The sequence below is a fragment of the Athene noctua genome, chromosome Z (genome assembly GCF_965140245.1).
Source record: "Athene noctua chromosome Z, bAthNoc1.hap1.1, whole genome shotgun sequence".
NCBI lineage: Eukaryota > Metazoa > Chordata > Aves > Strigiformes > Strigidae > Athene > Athene noctua.
This window is the reverse complement of record NC_134077.1, coordinates 82,480,192-82,498,078: the sequence shown is the minus strand read 5'-3', so window position 1 is coordinate 82,498,078 and position 17,887 is coordinate 82,480,192.

The following is a 17,887-nucleotide window of genomic DNA, read 5'->3' as shown; positions in this document are numbered from 1 at the left end:
CCTAGTCCTAAATTAACAAGAGCTCATCAGAAGCCTTGAAGCCTAACAGGCTGAACATGACCCAAAGTGTACAGGCTGCACTTTATCAGAACTGCTTGTGCTTTTTTGTACTGATGTTTTGTGACTCACAAGCCTGTACTGCTGTCAGAAAAGAAAGTACCAGCAGAAAGCTATCTTTTTTTTAATTGACTTTCTATTTGATGATATATCAGACCACAAATCACTGGTTCCTGTTCTTGTAAGTGTTATATCTGTCTCAAAGAGCTCACAGATGTGTGGAAATGGGTATTTGGTGCTCTAGTAAAATTGAAGTTAACCCCTTTCTAGTACTGCCTGAAGAGAGTTTAGGCTTTACCTTTTCTTCTGTCTCCTCTAAAGGCCACATCACACTGAAACAGTACTAGGAGGTGAAGTCCTGCCTGCCTCTTTCCTTCCTTCTAGCATTTCCAGAAAGATACCCTGGTGCTTCCATAAGCCATCTAAAAACTAAAAGTGAAACTCAACAGAAGCACCTCCCAGACGAGAACAGCTCTATACCATCCCCATCCTTATCTTACAATTCTTAAATTCTAAAAACAAACCCAAGTAAGGCTTATCTGAACGGTTTTATGTGGACCCAGCTTCAGGGTAGGTCCAAGCACAAAATAAAATTTCTTGAGACCTTTTGATGTAAGGATGCATTCTTCCAAATCTTTAGAAGCTGTGCTGCTCTGTAAAGAACTACATTTATCTTAGGAGTAGAGTGCATTTAAAAACTGTGGGGGACAGTTTAACCTGAGGAGGGTCTTTCTGTTCTTAGCCAAATACATATAGCAACACCAATTTCATGAATAACCTTGAGATCTATGGATCAAAGAGGAGATTGACTCCACCTGCATCCCCCTGAGTACGGTTCAACTGGCACCAGCTCTTGCACAGTGATAAAACAGAGCTCAGGTGAGAAACTGCCTTCCTTGAATTCTCTTGTCCCTTCTACACTTTCTATAGTTAACCTTTCCAAGTGATGTAAACATTGGAGATGGTTTGTTCATGGACAGTATGTTTTTCAGATGTAATTCAGCAACACGCTGATGCTTGCCAAGAAAAAAGATATGCTGAGGTAGGTTTGTTCATGAACATAACCAAGACATTGTCTCAGCTCAGTAAGAACAAAGTGGGTTTTATGTTGTGAGTGAATTTAAAAGAAACATTGACAATATATGGAGAACATAAATTCTTAAACAAACTCATCCCTGACATGATACTGATTCTAGACTACTTTATCAATATCTTCCTCTGCACGGTGTTCTTCCCTTTTCCTTCACTCTAGTTTCCTTCCTCTATAAGTCTTGCTTTGTATTTTTCTGTTTTGTTTCTCACATTCATCTTTGTGCTGCAGTTGCAATATGTTTGAAGCCGCCTTCTGTTCCCCTGGAAAGTAATGCAAGATCTCATTGATTTTCAGTGTGTAAGGGACCGTGTCAGACTGTATGTCTCAAGCATTGCTGTCACACCACCACCATTTCCTGGCTTCAGTGTTCCATGGACCGGGAGAAGTATGCTCAGGAGAAGAGGAACTGTCCCAGACAAAACCATGACATCTGCCCGAACTTAAATCAGGACGAAGACGTGCAGGCCGGCACGACCATCATGAGCGCCGGGGCGTGCGCATTTGGAAGACCATGGGATAATAGTCCTGTGGAAATGGGCAGACTGGAGAAATCTGGGACAATAAAAGGACTGCGTACTTCTCTCCACCCTCTCCTCACATCTCTGGACATCCCTTCACATCTCTGCACTTCTGACGCTCGGAGCACCATCATCTGCACTGGGATCAGGCCAACGGTTCATCACTGGATTCGTGGTGGTGGTAACTTGCCTTGCTGCATCTCTGCTGTTTTTCTTGCTGAGGCATTCTGACTTTTCCTTCTTTTTCCTCTGTTCTATCGCTATTATCAATTGTATGCTAAATAAAGTTCATAAGGTTGTACGGCATCTGACCTCATTTGTGTCTTAATCTCACTCTTGGGATCATTTTGGATATTGGAACAGGACAAGTGGCACATGAGGGAACAACACCTTCAGAAGGTGTTTTTGAAGCATTCTGACATTGTCGTATTAATGATGGCTTATGACAAAGTTCGGTCACCAGCTGAAGCAAGACTCCTTTGCTCTCAGGGATTTTTGAGCATTCTGGTGAAAAATAAAGTTCTAGGAACAAAAACAGTTGCCACATTCTGATCCCTGAGTCAGAGCAGTTTATGCCAGATCTATCAAGGAAGAAAAATATTTCCCCCATAATGCAAAGCAGGGTTTTTTTTGAGAAGAAGCCTAATGGCCATTCCTCTATTGACCTGTTCTGGAGAAGTGGGTGGTCTCTCTAGTGTCAGCTTAGATATACACCTTGCTTCCTGGAGGAGACAATACTTAGTGTGCTTCCTACGTGTATGAGTTGTAAACTTTTTTCTAACACTGTCATCTGCCAAGCTGATGGTTGCAGAGTTAATTCATTAACTGCTTGGTTGTGGTGTGTATACAGCTGAGTAATTCTTTTAGTCACTGGTACAACATTTAATTTGGTGCATGCTTTCTATCAACTTCAGTTTCCAGCAGTCATCATTCACAGCTGCACAGGCTCATTGCTCCTGAATTATCTCATGAGACATCTCTAGATGATTCTATAACAAGCATTTAAAAATAGCAGCTTATCACCTGGTAGATTCATTTCCCCTTAAAACTGTAGGACCTATTTTTCAGGAAGGAGATAGGCAGAAACCTGAAAAATCTGAGTGTATTAGGAGTTCTGTTCTGTGATTTGGGAGCTCACATGAAATGCAGTATTAATCTTACACGGACAGTTATAAAACACAGCACAGCTTCACAACAGCAGGGTTGAAGGACCTGTACATATGTAAATTTGATATTAAATGCCCCTTGTCTGCAAATTGTTTATAAATTGCACTTAGGAAAGAACTACAGCAGCACCGGTTAAATGTTCTTGTGGGGAAATAGCAACAACCAGTCAAATGTCACCATCCCAGCATGTGGTGGTATGTGCTGAATGAAAGCCTTTGCAGTGCCACAGTCTCTCTTGCCCCACAGGCTATCTGTGGTAGCTGAACTGTTAAAACTACTCAGGCTGAAAACATGTCCTCATTAATTGCCTCAACCAAATGCAAAATTTCTACTCTTGCCTTGAAACATGTCTCCATTTACTGGTTCCTACTCAACTCCTACCTGCCCAGGAAATTACCCCCTCCCTCCAAATACATCTTCCTACATCTTCCCCAGAACCCACTTCTTGTTTGTGATTTCCTCACCTTACCTCTCTCTGTTGTCTGAAGGGCAGCCAGGGGTTGGATTTCCCTCTACTTAAATCCATAGGGAGATTTATGACAGATGCAGTTTTGTTTCCCTTCCTGAACAGGCATTCAGTATAAAAGCACCTTCAAAATAATCTCAGGTACATGCCCATCCTAATAGCAGGTCTAATTCTCTAACTACATCTAAGAGACACTTTCTTCCTGGTACTGTTTAAGAGTTGGTGTACAGCTGTCTCATACATACACACAATGAAATTTGTGCCTAATCCCCCTGTCCTCTCCAGGCGGCATCTCCCACCACACTGCATGGAAAACAGGCACCACCATAGTGCACTACGTGGGAGGTCTAGATAAACCAGGACCGCTATGTCCCAAACTAAAGTTTTCCTGCTCCACAAACAGACACAGACAGTAACTCAACAAAGCAGTGACTCTCTGTGACTCTCTGCAAAGACATTGGTTTTATTGATTTTCAAAGGAAACGGACTTGAGATTATGTTTTCAACTGCAACAGGTTACTCACAGTAACAGTGTGGGGTGAAAGAGGCAGAAGATAATAATAACAACAGTAGTAATAATAATAATAATAATAATAATAGATGTTTACTAATCTGTTCCATTCCAAAACCTGAGAACATTAAGGAATATTTACACTGTGCCCTCTGCCTTTTTAAAGTCTGGCTCTTGTTAACTGTGCAAGGAGGGGGAAAAAGTTGCAGTGAAGTCTGCTATAGAGAACAGAATGACAAATTGCTGTGTCTTCCAAGACTGTCAATGTTTCAGCTATAAAACTGAAGTGTGGATGTAAAAATTCTGCTGTACATTCTGTCTTTATAAAGTTAGGCCATTTCATAGCAGCAGTTGCATTTTACCTCCTCCTATCCTCATTACAACAGAGCTGATCTGAATGAGAAATCAGAGCTTTAGCACATAATGTAGTCTTTAAGTTACCACCCTATTCTGTACTTGACCCTGTCAACACCATCCCTTCTGACTGCCTGTTCCCAAATGAGCAAGACATCAACATTTGCCTGTCCTAAAGCTCTGCTGGGCTTGGTCAGTCAGAGCCCTTTGACGGCCATTTCCACTTGTCTCCTTCCACGCTGAATTACGCTACAGTTTTTCCACCTCCCTGCCCTCATCTGAGCACATGCAGACCCCTCTAGATGAACGTGGGGATGCGGAGTGAAGCTGACAGTCAGCAGCTCTGCTTCTGGGGTCAAGTCCCTCTTCATCCCATCTCTGGTGCAAAGAGTGTCAACAGGAAAGATGTAAGGGCAGACTACAAAGGCACAAGAATACTCTCAGCACATTCAGATAGTATTCAGCTATTTCCTAGCCAATTTAACAATCCTTTGCATTTCACAAAACAATAATGTCTGTGTTATCTATGGGGAGGAAGAAAACGCAGCACTGAGAGGCTCTTCAGCACCGTAATGAAGGCAAACGCACAGGTGTTTGCCCGATCTTTCCTTCTGAACCCTCAGCACTTGCAGATCGTGCTCTCTCCACAGTTTACTCCATTTTTAACTCACCCTGCTGTTCAATCTAACGACCTGAAATCTTCCTTGCTACTTTAAACACTTCCTATTGTTCATGTGGGTCACCAAGAACAATCTAGTTTGTTTCTCTTTATAGCAGCCTTTTAAATATTGGAATGTTTTCATGTCTCCCCCAGGCTACTGTTTTGCCAGCTAAACAACCTTTACTCCAAGCACGACAATGGACTCTCTGAAGTTGTTCCCCATCTTCCTTTAAATACTTTGCCTATGTGGGACACACTCGCTCACTTGAGGCCTCCAGACGAATGGGTTCTTTCCTTCCCGCTAAACACACCAGACCACTCACAGTCTGCTGTAAGTGCCCGGTCTTTTTCCACTTGAATGGTGCACTCACCTTCTTAATGATGGCTAGTTGTCTCCTGGGGCAGACTCCCAATGGTTTCTATACTTCCACAGAATAAAGAGAGCTTATGGTTTAGGAAGAAACCTCAGGTGTTTTCCTGCTCTATATCGCAGACCACAAGAGTGAACAAGGAGACGTCACCATCATTTAAAACGCAAGATGACACCATTCCTTAAGAAGCCTCCAGCTTCCTGAAAATCAGTGATTTAGGAGCTTAACTAAATCACTTTTGAGAAGGAGCTGTTACCCATAAATCACTTAGAGGAGTCATGAAATTCCTTCCTCTACCAACCTCCATTTTCTATTTATCAGTGACAGAATTTTGCTGAGTTTGCATCCCTTGCACCAGCAGTTATCTTTGAGCTGTTGAAATGCAGTCTAATAAAGAAAATCAATTTGTGGAAGCATTTGTATTCCACACTTCACATGCCTATCTGAGTTAAAACTCAGAATTATCCTCACTATGCAAATAAGAATTAACATTAAAAGTGTGTTCAAAATGGCAAGTCCTTGAATGAATGCACAGCCTGCAGCTGAAAGAGTCTATATTAAAGAAATGCCACTAACCATGAAGGCCAGATGACTGTCTCTTTCTCATGAAGCCAAGGATATAGTTTTAGTCATGATGGATTAGACCCACTTGCTCCCCCGCCCCTTTTTTTGATGAAAATCTAAATAAACACAGTAAAAGTAAGTTAGTTCATAATTCATGAAGAATGCAAACAATACATCCTGGGCAATATTGTTAACATTAATTCCCATCTAAACACTGACCCTTCAGAACTGTCTTTTTTACAGTATTTGCAGAGCTGTGGACCTCACCTCTTGCTGCTTGATGATTCATTATCTCCCATTACTGCTCCCCTGACCGTTAAGAACCATGCCTGGGGTGCAGTTCCTTGCCTAATTACAACCACTTCATGAATGATATGAACACCATTCTGCAAGCCGCTTACGATATCCATTAAACTGTATATAACCATGACCAGAGTCACCTTAAACCATTTTCCATGATAAAGTGCAGGTGCTGAACACGGTTCTAGCAGCATACTGCAGAACAATCTCCAGTCCCCAGCGCTGCTGTTTCCCCAGTAAGAAAAAGGCCTAGATCAATGCCTTTCTATTTATTTCAAGAGGTTTTGGGTGAGCCCGTATTGGACTGAAGGTTGCAGGTACAAGAAATAAGCTGAAACTGAAAGTGCATTAGAAATACAAACGAGAGGTTGTCACTTAGAAGCTGGTTAAACTCTGAGGTTATTTAGTAAACTGCTCCATTACTCACAGTTTAAGCACAAAATAGATGAAAGTAGCCTCTTATTTGTCTTTAAAAACTCATTAAAGTAAACAGTCTTTAATGAACCTCTGATTACTGGTTGTTGCTTGGAAGAAAAGTGATATAAATAGACAAATAATCATGGTGGAAACCTTTGTTTCACTAAAGTCAATAAAATGGGAAAAAAATTACAAGACTTCTTTCAATACTTTTTAAGTATTTCATAAGAACTTTTTAACATTAAACTGAAACAACACATGCACATATTCAGCGTATCTTCATAACATTTTACATATTTAATGCAAACATGGTAAGAATAATTACAACCTTACAATGTAATCTTTTAAAATTTATTTCAGTTTTGATATTGACAGGGTCAGGCAGAGGTTTTTAGTTATTGTTTTAATGATAAGCAACATTGAAAGAAAATCAGTTGTGTTTGTTTCATCAATAGAATGCAGGTGCCCAACCCAGAAGAATGATTTCTCAAGTTTCAGCAGATACCAACATTTGTTCTTAGGCATAGCACTGCAAAGGAGGGGCGGTGATTACCTGAGGCAGACAGTTTGGAAGTGGGAAAAGTACTTTTTATGTTCAGAAGGAGATTTTCTGCCTTAGTCTTTTATGTCTCATATTGTCCCATTCTAATTAAAATTGCTCCTGGCTTTGAAGCTGCTGTCACTGAAGACTTTTCCTAAACTTATTTCCTCTAACTGACAATCACTGGCTCTCATCCTGCCCCCAAATTAAAACACCCACTTTCAGTTCTATCCACCACCGTCTGCACTGCAGTGAGAGCATCTCCAGTATGGCGTGTTTCTGCTCCTCCAGCACACCTTCTTCACGGGCTGTGGAATCCAGGTCTTTACCAGCTGTGAAGTCTTCATGGACTCATGGGGAGAACCACAAAAACTATGGAAAAAGTTGTGTCCTGGCTGGTTTCTGTAACTCACTGTGCTGAATGTTATCAATGTTGTGCAACTGAGTCAAAACATGTTTCTGGAAAATAATGTCATGTTTTAGCAGAAGATATATTAGATGCCATCCCCTCACTCATTTTCAGTGGAGTAAGACAGCAGTAAAAGAATAAGGTAAAACCTGAAATTTGGAAAAATATACAAGTAGAAAAAAGTACGTGTAGGCATGCCTGTAGGCTCTGCCAGTTTTGGCATGCTGCTTACCTTGGCCATATTTATGCAAAAAAAAATGGTGCATGAATTTAGGTGACAATAATACAGTTTAGGCAGAACCTCATCTTGAGAGGCTGGTGATAAAATATTCTAGCGGCACCTATCATTTTAATTAAGAGATGTAATGAGGAAAATTAAAGCTAAGTGGAATGGCTGCTTCCCATTGCATCCAATGCATTTGTTTAAAGCTGATTTAGAAACTCATTGAAGCTCATTCTTAGAGCTGCAGTCAGGAATTTCACTGAATATTTGGGCGAATTATTTAGATAGATACTTGGGAAAACAGACTCAGATGTTCCAAATGCTGGCTGGAAGCCTGTAAGGGTGTTACTCTTACCCCTGTAATGTTTTTCCTTCTCACAAATAACTTCATTATGTTTATGGAAATGGCATACTCCACAGGAAAATGATATTGTAAGCATGATAAATTGTTTGTGTGCAGAAAGATTCTGGACAGTGATTGGAATTAGGTATAACAGATGTCACATTAATATTTGGCTGCTGAGATGACAGATGAGTGATTGTAGCACGAAAACATTAGGCAAGTTGATAATGAGCTTCCTAACACATGCTGCTGCTGTTTCATATTGCTGGACTGAAAGAGAACCCTGACTCAATATAACAGTGAAATAGAAACAAAAGCTATACTACATTCAGTAACATTCCAGAATATTCAGTAATATTCAGTCAAGTCCAGCATTTCACACGTTTCATTATTCAACATACACTATCATATTATAACAACATTCAAGATATGCTTAGGTTGCTGAAAATAAATTCTTACAGAGCAGGGAAAAACCCACCCCCCTAAAAAAGACTATATTTTCTGTTATAAGACTCCTGTTTCTGTAAGTACAAACACCCTTCCCAATGTAAAACAAACCCAAACCAAAATACATTATGAAAAAATATTTAGAAAGCCTCCCTCATTCAACAGGTACTGGTGGAATGAAGGAAGACCAGCAGAACTAAAGGCCAGTCAGTCTCATCTCTGTGCCTGGCAAGATAATGGAGCAGATTTTCCTGGAAACTATGCTAAGGCACAGGGAGAATGAGGAGGTGATTGGTGACAGTAATCATGATTCCACTAAGGCCAAACTCTGCCTGACAAATCTGGTGACCTTCTATGACAAGGTTACACCACTGGTGGATAAGGGAAGAGAATCTGTCATTATCTACCTGGACTTGTGCAAAGCGTTTCACACTGTTCCACACAACATCCTCATTTCTAAATTGGAGAGACATGGATTTGACGTGTGGCTCACTTGGTGAGTAAGTAATTGGCTGGATGGTTGCACTGAAGGAGTTGTGGTCAATGGCTCAATACCCAAGTGGAAAGCAGTGACAAGTGGCGTTCCTCAGGGGCTGGTGTTGGGACCAGCACTGTTTAACACCTTTATTGGCACCAGGGACAGGGGGGCTGAGTGCACCCTCAGCAAGGTTGCCAATGACACCGAGCTGTGTGGTGAGTTCAACACGCTGGAGGGAAGGGATGTGCCATCCAGAGGGACCTGGACAGGCTGGAGAGGTGGGCTTGTGAGAACCTCATGAAGTTCAACAAGGCCAAGTGCAAGGTGCTGCACATGGGTCAAGGCAATCTCAGGCACAAATGCAGGCTGGGAAATGAGTGGATTTAGAGCAGCCCTGTGGAGGACTGTGGGGTCTCAGTGGATAGAAAACTGACTGTGAGCCAGCAATGTGTGCTCGCAGTCCAGAAGACCAACAGTATCCTAGGTTGTATCAAGAGAAGTGTGTCCAGCAGGTTGAGGGAGGTGATTCTCCCCCTCTACTCCACTCTTGTGAGACCTCACCTGCAGTGCTGTGCCCAGCTCTGGGGCCCTGTTGAATTTAAGTTAATGAATTAATTTGGTAAGAGATTAATCCCCCTGTGCTCTAGCTAGTCCCCCAAGATTAGAGGTGCTGGGGGTGGCTGGATTTATCTCCTCTCTTAATAGGTATGCCAATTTGGGCCACACCTATAGGCCTGACACCAAACGCACAAACAGCCCTTGTGCTGTAGGTCTGACTGCATTCAAGAGAAGCCATCAGGTTCATGAATAGTACAGTTGTACTTGGTCTGGATGAACTGGAATCGGTTTTCCCCTATAGCAGCCCTCACGGTGCTGTGGTTCACGCTGGGAGCTGGCAGGGTGTTGATAGCACCCTGGTGTGGTGGCTGCTGCTGAGCAGTGCTTACACAGCACCAAGGCTCTTTCCGACATTTCCCCCAGTGGGACGGGGTGGGCAAGATCTTGGGAGGGGACACAGCCAGGACAGCTGACCCGAACCGACCAAAGGGATATTCCAGACCGTGTGACGTCTGCTCAGTATAAAGCTGGGGGAAAGGAGGAAGGGGGTGGGGTCACCCTTGGTCCTCCCAGGCAACCACTACGCGTATGGGAGCCCTGCTCCTGAGAAGGCCCGACAGTGCCTGTCTATGGGAAGTAGAGAATAGATCTGTTTGCTTTTGCTTCCGCGCGCGGACCTTTGCTTCGCTTTGCTTATATTAAAACTGCTTTTGTTTCACCCACAAGGGTTAGTTTATCTTCTTTTCCCTCTTTACCCGGTTGAGAAAACAAGGGGAAAGGGGCGGGGGGGGGGGGGAGAAGTCATAGAGCGACTTGGTGGATACCTGGCATTTAACCAGAGTCAAACCATCACAACAGTTTATTCTTATACAACATCTACAGATTCTTTGAGATTGCCTAAGGTAAGTGCCCAGACTTTGGATTGACTATATAGCACTACACACACAATGATTGCAATCACACACACTTAATTCCCAGGTACACACTCAGTGTAGCCGAGGGCCCAAATCTTACCAAAAGGTATCCCTTCTGGGATGGGGTGAGATGACACAAGGAGCAAAACCCTATTGATTTCTCCCTCTGATTTCATATCGGATTATCATCTTTCTGAGTTATATACAAACTCGGGGTAGTATTTATCTAAGTGTGTATGTGCAAGTGGGTGGGACTGTGGTCAAGTAATTGCTTCTTGAGTAACAACACAGAACATTCCTTGGTGCAAGGTGTGTGCTGTTTTTGTGGGAAAAGAGGAAGAATGAGACATAAGGTCTTCAGAGTACTGCAAAACAGTCCTTGGGAGAAGAGGAAGAGCAGGAGATAAATCTGCATGGTCACACCAAACGTTCCTTGAGAGAAGTGGAAGAACAAGACAGTGTGGCCTCCACCTTGCTTTGCATTCCTCCTTGGTGCCATGGCAATACAAATCACTGGATCTCCATCCTGTCCTTTGTTTTTTCTGGGCACCATATGTTAAGGAAATGTGTGTTTTGCTGTTTTTCACTGTTTTGCTTTTCTCATACTTCCAAGAGGCCCCCAACATAAGAAGGACATGGACCTGCTGGAGCGAGTCAGGAGAAGGGCCACAAAGATCATCAGGGTGCCGGAGCACCTCCCATGTGAGGGCAGGATGAGAGAGTTGGGGATGTTCAGCCTGGAGAAGAGAAGGGTCCAGGGAGACCTTACAGCAACCTTTCAGTATCACAGAATCACAGAAGCATTGAGGTTGGAAAAGACCCTTGGGATCATCGAGTCCAACCATCAGCCCTACTCTACAAAGTTCTCCCCTACACCATATCCCCCAACAGCTCATCTAAACGACCCTTAAACACATCCAGGGATGGTGACTCCACCACCTCCCTGGGCAGCCCATTCCACTGTCTGACCATTCCTTCTGTGAAATTTTTTTCCTAATGTCCAGTCTGAACCTCCCCTGTTGCAGTTTAAAGCCATTCCCCCTTGTTCTGTCACTAATCACCTGTGAGAGGAGACCAGCACCAACCTCTCTACAATGTCCTTTCAGGGAGCTGTAGAGAGTGATGAGGTCTCCCCTCAGCCTTCTCTTCCCCACACTAAACAGTCCCAGCTCCTTCAATCTCTCCTCACAGGATTTATTGTCCAGGCCCTTCAGCAGCTTCGTTGCCCTCCTCTGCACTCGCTCCAGCACCTCGAGATCTCTCTGGTATTGAGGTGCCCAAAACTGGACACAACACTCCAGATGTGGCCTCACCAGTGCAGAGCACAGGGGGACTATCATCTCCCTACTTCTGCTGGTCACACTATGCCTAATACAAGCCAGGATGCCGCTGGCTTTCTTGGCCACCCGGGCACACTGCTGGCTCATGTTCAGCTGCTTGTCAATGAGAACCCCCAGATCCTTCTCTTCCAGACAGCTCCAGCCACACCTCCCCAGGCCTGTAGCCATGCGGGGGGTTGTTTTGGTGCAAGTGTAGGACCTGGCACTTGGCCTTGTTGAAGCTCATCCAGTTGATGTTGGCCCACTGATCCAATCTGTCCAGGTCTCTCTGTAGAGCCTCCCTATCCTCAAGCAGATCGACTCCCGCTTAACTTGGTGTCATCTGCAAACTCACTGATGACACACTCTATGTCCTTATCAAGATCATCAGAAAAGATGTTGAACAGCAATGGTCCCAACACCGAGCCCTGAGGAACACCACTTGTGACCGGCCACCAGCTGGATTTAACTCCATTGACCACCACTCTCTGGGACCGTCCATCCAGCCGGTGCTTGACCCAGCAGAACGTTTGCTCATCCAGACATGGGCAGCCAGTTTTTCTATGGGAATCCTATGGGGAACTGTGTCAAATGCTTTTCAAAATCCAGGTAGACAATGTCCACAGCTTTTTCCTCATCCAATAGTTGGGTAACCTTTTCATAGAAGGAGATCAGGATTGCCTTTCATAAACCCATGCTGACCAGGCCTGATCACCTGGTTGTCCATTATCTGACTTTTAATGGCACCCAAGATGACCTGCTCCATGACCTTCCCTGGCACCAAGGTCAGACTGGCAGGTCTGTAGTTTCCTGGATCATCCTTTCTGCCTCTCTTGTAGATGGGTGTCACATTTGCCATGCTCCCGTCCAAGGGGACCTCCCCAGTGAGCCATGATTTCAGGTAAATCATGGGCAGCGTCTTGGCTAGCACATCTGCCAACTCTTTCAGCACCCTTGAGTATAACCCATCTGGTCCCACAGATTTGTGTGCATCCAAGTGGTGCAGCAGGTCTCTGACCAGCTCCTCTTCAACGGTGCTGACCTCAGTCTGCTTCCCCTCCTCATCTCCCAGCTCCTGAGGATGGGTGTCCAGGGAACAGTCAGTTCCTCTGCTAAAGACTGAGGTAAAGTAGGCATTGAGCACCTCAGCCTTTTCCTCATCCTTAGTTACCATGTTTCTCTCTGCATCCAGTAAAGGAGGGAGATTTTCCCTAATCCTCCTTTTGTTGTTAATGAATTTATAGAAATATTTTTTATTAACAGCTGTAGCCAAGCTGAGCTCTAGCTGTGCTTTGGCTCTCCTAATGTTCTCCTTGCATAACCTCACTACATCTTTACAGTCTTCATGAGAGACCTGCCCCGTCTTCCAAAGACAATAAATTCTCCTTTTGTCCTTGAGATCCAGCCAAAGGTCCCTGTTTAGCCAGGCCGGTCTCCTTCCCCACCTGCTTGTTTTCCGGCACACGGGAACAGCCCGGTCCTCTGCCTTTAAGACTTTGCTCTTGAAGTATGTCCAGCCTTCCTGAACTCCCTTATCCTCCAGGGCACCTCCCAAGGGATTTTGTTAATCAGTCTTTTGATCAGGTCAAAGTTAGCCCTGTAGTAGTCTAAGGTGGCACTATTACTAACCTCTCTTTTTGTTTCTCCAAGGATTGAAAACTCAATCATCTCATGATCGCTGCGCCCTAGATGGCCTCCAGCCTTTACTTCCCCCACAAGCTCTCCCTGTTCACAAGCAGCAGGTCCAGGAGGCACCGTCCCTGGTCGGCTCACTCACCAGCTGGGTGAGGATTTTATCCTCCACACATTCCAGGAGCCTCCTGGATTGTTCCCTCTCTGCTGTGTTGTGATCCCAGCAGACACACAGGAGGTTAAAGTCCCCCACAAGAACAACGGCAAGTGACCGTGAGATTTCTCCCAACTGTTTATAGAAAGCTTCATCCACCTCACTGCTCTGGTTGGGGGGTCTATAGCAGACTCCCACAGCAAGATCTGCTTGATTGGCCCTTAACCTAATCCAAACACTCTCAAGCCCTATACTTGATTTCTGAGCTGTCATAGCATTCTCTTACATACACGGACACTCCACTGCCTCTTCTTCCCTGTCTGTCCCTCCTGAAGAGCTTGTAGCCATCGACTGCAGCACCCCAGTTGTGTGAGGCATCCCACCATGTTCCTGTTATAGCTACTATGTCAGTTCTCGTGCTGCATCATGGCTCCAAGCTCCCCCTGTTTGTTGCTCATACTGTGTGCATTGGTATAGATGCACTTGAGATGAGCTAATGAATCCAACACCTTTTTTTGTGCATGGGCCCCATTTCCTACCAGACCCTTCTCAGGTGCTTCCATGGTTTCTAAACATCTATCCCTTCTCTCAGATGAAATGACAGAGGGACAGCCCTCACTAGTCCACCATCAAGCCTTGGCATGCTTCCCTTGAGTTTATACGTAACAGACCCAGTTATCTCCCTCTCCCCCCTCATATCTAGTTTAAAGCCCTGTCAATAAGCCTTGATAGCTCCTGCCCCAGAATATTTCTCCCCCTCTGGGACAGGTGCATCCCACCTGTCTCATTTGTCACCAGCAGATAGGTGCCTTATAAAATTCGCCATGATCAAAGAACCCAAAATTCCAATGGTGCCACTGGTCTCTGAGCCATGTGCTAATCAGATGTGTTTTCCACCCTCTTTCAGTGTTTTTCTCTTCCACTTGAGGGATTGATGAAAACATCACCTGAGCCCTGAGCCTTCAACTAGCCACCCCAGTGCCTTCAAGCACTTCAAGGAAAGACTCTTCATCAAGACAGTAGGGATAGGACAAGGGATAACACTTTTAAACTGAATGAGGGTAGGTATATCTTAGATATAAGGAAGAAATTCTTCACAGTGGTGATGTTGAGACACTAGAACCTGTTGCCCAGAGAGGTTATGTATGCCCCTTCCCTGGAAGTGTTCAAGGCCAGGTTGGATGGAGTTTTCCAGCAAAGTGGTCTAGTGAAATGTGTCCCTACCTACAGGAGGGGCAATAGAAGTAGATGTTCTTTAGGGTCCTATACAACCCAAACCATTCTATGTTTCTATGATTCTATGTTTTAAAAGATGTATCTGGTATATTATTAGGCTGTAGTCTGGGTTAGGCTCAGATTCTTTTAATTAAACATATATCTAAGAAAGTGACTCAGTCAAGTAAAGCAGCTTAATTTGATGTCCCCAAAGATTCAACTAGACCATCTTTGCACAGTTTCTAAGTAGGCGATACCTTGATCTTGACTGGGTCTCTAAGTTTTGCTGTGACAGACTTCTGTGATAACTCAGCCAGTTTTCAAGAGATGAAACTCACTGGACCTTCTCATCATCCATTAAATTACTCTATTTTTCCAGAGGGAAGTTCATTGAAAAACTAATGATCCACAGTAATGAAAATCCTGTATGACTTTTTAAATCCTTCTTTTTCCCCAGACTAGAACTTTCCAGCACTTTAGATATGAATGTACATTACTTAAGTCAACCTTGTTTAACTGAGGTTCACTTTCCCTGTATACTTGGCCCAGAGTAGGATGGGAAAGGAAGCTACCCAGGGTATTCACCAGCAGATTGCTACCACCAGATGAATAGGTCCCAGAATAACACCCACAGGAAAGCTCTGTCTAATGAAGCTCTTGCAACTGAACTAGACTCCATCAAAGCATGGACAAAACACCAAAACTGAATATATATTCCTTTCCACTTAAATTTGACTTATTGGATCACTTCTACAGCAGTCACCTTGGTTTTGTTTGTTTGTTTGTTTGTTTTTTCTCAAATTCTCCTTCTGTTTAGTTACTTTTGGCTTTTATTGAGTCTTGATTTTTTTTTTTTTTTGTGTGTGTGTGTGTGTGTGTATTATTACTCATTTACTTTTTTGCCTTAACCACCAGAACTAATTCTATATTGGCAAGGCTATCCAAGGTCTTTCAGATCCTGACTTCACTGAATCTGGTAATGCAAAAGTTGTCTGAATGTTGTGTTCAGAATGTATGGACATAAAATATTAAACCTGATATTTCCAAAGCTTGTACTGGAGCAATTCAACATTTACCTGCAATGGTGCTTTCAAGTCTGCTTGACCTATATCCATTAATTTAATGATCAGGTTTTTTACCTGTATTTTTCCTTTATAGATAGAATTCCAATTAGTGAAAATCTCGCCCTTTCAATTTAGGTGATTATTTTTTGTCTGCCAAGTGCCCTGGGAAAACATAATGAAGAGACAATTTGCTTTAAATTCAATCCCAATATTATTTCTTCTAGTCATGCCATTTTCCAAGATATTACCATCTTAGATATGCACAAAGCCACATGCTGCTGGCCAGTAAGCAGTGTGTGCCTGTGTGTGTGAGAGAGAGAGAGAGTGTGGGTAACTATTTTTGTTTTAAAACAGGAATTGCACTTGAATGCCCTTTCCGAAAGGATGTATCACCACTAAAGACTTCTTAAAATTGCTCTGTACCTCTAGAAAAAAAATCTGGTGCTGGAAATCTTGGAAGGTAGTTTTTGGGGATTTGTTCTGATAGATATAGGAAAAGGAAGGATTTGAAGAATTTTTTGAGCAAGGACAAGCATAACTGGGACAATGAATAAAATCAGTTCATAGGACTGCCTGCTTTGGGGTAGGCTAGCTGTGCTTTATACCTCATTTTATATTTTTGTAGATATAGAAATTCCAGTTCCAGTTCTGGGAAGACTGAGAAGACGTGTTTCTTTGACAAACAGTCTCACTACCTGTGGCATTACGTTGGCTGGTGTACCTCCGTTAATTCGACTGACACACTCGGGCTCAATCTCTGCAAAGCCAACAGAGCAATTCCCTGCTGCTCTGGAGCAGCTGAAAGCAAACCCTCCTCCTTGAAAAGCAGCCAAACGCAGGGAGTTCCTCTCAGCCAGCAGCAGCAGAGTCCCTTTTGTCCTGGCTCCCATGCTGAGACAGCCAAGGAAGTGGCTGGGTACCAGACAGCTTGCTCTAGACTCTGGTTTTAGTGTGGGCTCAGATTCATACTTGGAGAGGAGAAAAGAACAATTGGGGTGCTACCAGCATTAATGATGGCCTCTGCTATGTGCCTGTCACTGAAAATGGGATTTGAAAAGGAGAGGAAATGAGGTCAAACTTGTTAAAGCATCATTTCTGGTATCTGTAACACCTCTGACAACACACATTAAGTACCAGTTTCCAAGTCTCCCTTGGGGATTATTCATTGCACTTGTGAAAATGTAGTTTTTCTAAGACAAAAGAATGAGGCGTCCAAACATTAATTCTTCTCCTTATCCATTTTTACCATTTTCCACTTTTTCTTTCACCATTCCTTTTGCTTCTTTGATATTCTGCAAGACCAACTCTTTATAAATTTGAAATAGACTTGGAATCAAGCTCTTGGCTTTTTTCCCTTAACACAGAGCACACACGCTCTTCATTAATCAAAGAGATAAAAGGAGATTAAAACATCAGGTGAAATGAACTATGTGTATAAAGAGAAGGAATTAAGAGTGGACTGAATGGGTACAGGAGACACACAATGCACAGCACAGATGCCATCTGTGCACTCCCCAGGTTTTATCTCACATTACAACAAAATGTTCAAGGCTTAATAACTCACAACGTATCACACCATGACACTTACTCATCAGTTGTAGAGATGAATAACTTCTGCTAAGATCTTACTGCTGCAGATCACTTAGTGAAAAATGTTTCCTGCGTGACTGTTACTTTAACTGGGAATCACAGTGTCCATCATAGGGAACCTTTTCATTGACAGAAACTTCCCTTTTTCCTCTCTCTTGATGTAAGGTCATTTGCAGGGTCAAAGTGACTTCATAACCATCCAGCAAAGTAGTAAATTCCTATTTAGGGGTTGGGAGAGCTTTGCTACTGACTTTCACCATGACCTTGAGCAAGTACCATTCAAAATTTCTTCTCGGTCCCTCCATCTGCCTACATGCGCCCCGCACATACCTGTGTGCACATGTGTGCAAAGGTTGCCTTCTGCAAGCTTATGCCAGTTTCTCTCTCTGTTTGAGGACTCCAGAAACTACTATGATACCAATAAGAATTTGTTTTCTTTTATGGCAGCCTGAAGACCCCTGGAAAATCTGCCCGGTTTATCTGCATGGCTGTGAATCCTTATCAGTCTTTTTAAAAGACTG